The sequence below is a fragment of the Martes martes genome (assembly GCF_963455335.1).
Source record: "Martes martes genome assembly, chromosome: 3".
Taxonomy (NCBI): domain Eukaryota; kingdom Metazoa; phylum Chordata; class Mammalia; order Carnivora; family Mustelidae; genus Martes; species Martes martes.
Window position 1 is genome coordinate 68,930,414 of NC_137890.1, and position 3,549 is coordinate 68,933,962.

Consider the following 3,549-nt stretch of genomic DNA (forward strand, 5'->3'; position numbering starts at 1 on the left):
ACCTATTTGTGCTCCCAGCTAGAGTGAACTTTGGAAGAGAGTAGTGAACATGTACTTAGGTTGGCCAAATCTGCCGGCCAGGGAGAGACCATAAATTCGAGCTCTAGCACCACCTTTGGGAAACAAAAGGGAAATTGTCAGCACTTGGCCTGCTTCATTGTAAGGTGAAGAAAAGGCTTAAAGCTTAAGAACTCAGCCATCCAAGGGGGCAAGAAGTAACACCTGGACCCAAAAGAGATCTGTGATGGCTTCAGAATCTGTATCACGGCTGATGGAAGGTCTCTCTCCCAAAAGCAGTTAGAGAAGCCCAGAGGAGAAGACTGCTACTTCAGAAATGAAGAAAGTAATGCAAAACTTCAAAGAACTTGAAAAATCAAGGTAACATGATTCCACCAAAGGATCATAATCACCTCTGGTAACAAAACCTAAAGACAAATAGATCTGTGATTTACCCAATAAAGAAACATACAATCTACCAAGAATGAATCATTATTGAAATGAAAAATCTGAACAGACCAATTACTAGTAAGGAGATTTAACTGGTAATTAAAAACCACTAACAATTAAAAGTTTAGGACAGAAGGCTTCACTGGTGAATTCCATCAAACATTCAAAGAATGAATACCAATATTTCTCAAACTCTTCCAAAAAATTAAAGATGAGGAAACTCTTCCAAATTCATCTTATGAGGTGAGCATTACTCTGATTTCAAAACCAGACAAAGATACCACAAGAATGAAAAACTGTAGGCCAATATCCCTAATGACACAGATATAAAAATCCTCAATAAATTATTAGCAAAACAAATTTAAAGTGCATTAAAAGGCTCATACATCATAATTGAGTAGGATTTATTCCAGGGATATGAGGATGGTAGAAAATCTGCATATCAGTCAATATGATACATCACATTACTAAAATAAAGGATAAAAATCATATGATCATCTCAATATTCAGAAAAAACATTTGACAAAATTCAACATCCATTTATGATTAAAAACTCTCAACAAAGTGGGTAAAGAGGGGAAGTACTTCAACATAAGGGCCATATATGACAAACCCAGAGCTAATGTCATACTCAACAGGAAAAAGCTAAAAACTTTTCCTCTAAGACCAGGAACAAGACAAGGATGCCTACTCTTGCCACTTCTACTCAAGATAATATTGGAAGTCCTAGTCAGAGCAATTAGGCAAGAAAAAGGCAAAGAGCATCCAAACCAGAAAGAACAAAATAAAACTGTAACTGTCTACAGATAACCTGGTATTATATATATAAAACACTAAAGACTCCAGCAAAAAAAGTTTTAAAACTAATTCAGGAAAGTTTCAGGATACAAAAATACACAAAAATCTGCTGCATTTCTATACACTAATAACCTACCAGAAAGAGAAATAAAGAAAATAACCTCTTTATAATTATATCAAAAAGGATAAAATAACCAGGAATAACCAGGAATAACCAAGAGGTCAAAGACCTGTATATTGAAAACTACATTAATGAAAGAAATTGAAGAAGATGCAAATACAAAAGATAATCCATGCTTATGAATTTGAAGAATACTGTTAAAACGCCCATACTACCCAAAGAAATCTAAAGATTCAATGCAATAGGTATCAAAATTCCAGTGGCATTTTCACAGAAATAAACAGTCCTAAAATTTGTATGAAACCACAAAATAACCCCAAATAGCTAAAGAAAACTTGAGAATGAAGAACAAAGCTAGAAGCACTGTGCTCCCTGGTTTCAAACTCTATTACAAAGTTATAGTAAATAAAACAATATGGTATTGGCATAAAAACAGACACATAGATCAATGGAAAAAAATAGAGAGCCCAGAAATAATCCCATGTGTATACGGCGAATTAATTTATGACAAAAGAGCCAAAACTATATACAATGGAGAAAGGACAGTCTCTTCAGTAAATGGTGTTGTGAAAACTGGACAGACACATGCAAAAATAATGAAATTCAAACACACACAAAAATTAACTCAAAATGGATTAAAGATTTGAACTTAAGACCAGAAACCATAAATTAACTTCTAGAAGAAAATACAGGTAGTAACCACCTTGACAAAGATCTTGAGTCTCACACCAAAAGCAAAAGGAACAAAAGCAAGTAAGTGGATCAACATCAAACTAAAAAGCTTCTGCAGTACCATGGAAATCATCAATACAATGAAAAGGCAACCTACTGAATGGGAGAAAATATTTGCAGACCATATATCTGATAATATCCAATATCCAAAATACATACCCAAATACCCAAAAGAAAGCACTCATACAACTCAAGAGCAAAAAAGAAAATGATCTAAATAAAAAATAAGCAGATCTGAATAGACATTTTTCTAAAGAGGACATAAAGATAGCTAACAGGCACATGAAAAGATGCTCAACATTACTTACAGGAAAACGGCAATCAAACCACAATGAGCTATCACCTCACATCTGTTAGAATGGCTATTATCAAAAAGACAAGAAATAACAGTTTTGGTGAGGATATGGAGAAAGGAAACCCCTGCACACTATTGGCGGGAATGTAAATTGGTACAGCCACCATGGAAAACAGTATGGAGATTCCTCAAAAAATTAAAAGAACTACCATATGATCCAGCAATCTCGCTTGAGTATATATCGAAAGGAAACGAAATGGGATATCGAAGAGACATATGCACTCCCATGTTCACTGTGGCATTATTCAGAATAGCCAAGACATGAAAGTAACCTAAGTGTCCCTCAACAGATGAATGGATAAAGATGTGATGTGTGTGTATATATATATATATATATATATATATAATTAATGGAATTATTATTAAGCCATGAGAAAGAAGTAAATACTGCCACTGTGACAAGACAGCTGGGCCTTGAGGGCATTATGCTAGTGAAAAAGACAAAGACACATATTGTATGACATCATGAGTATGGAATTTTAAAAAGCCAAACTCAAATTGAAGAAGACACAAAAAGATGGATGTTCATGGATTGGAAGAATAAACATTGTTAAAATGTCTATACTGCCTAGAGCAATCTATACTTTCAATGCCATCCCAGTCAAAATTCCACCAGCATTTTTTTTTAAATTTTATTTATTTATTTGACAGGGAGAGATCACAAGTAGGCAGAGAGGCAGGCATAGAGAGAGGAGGAAGCAGGCTCCCTGCAGAGCAGAGCGCCCGATGTGCGGCTCAGTCCCAGGACCCTGGGACCCACTGAGCCACCCAGGCGCCCCTCCAGCGGCATTTTTCAAAGTGCTGGGACAAAAAATCCTAAAATTTGTATGGAACCAGAAGAGACTCCGAATTGCTAAGTAAATGTTGAAAAAGAAAAACAGAACTGGGGGCATCACATTGCCTGATTTCAAGCTGTACTACAAAGCTGTGATCACCATGGTACTGGCATAAAAACAGACACATAGACCAGTGGAACAGAGTAGAGAGCTCAGATATTGACCCTCAACTCTATGGTCAAATACTCTTCGACAAAGCAGGAAAAAAATATACAGTGGAAAAAAGACAGTCTCTTCAATAATGGTGCTGGGAGAATTGG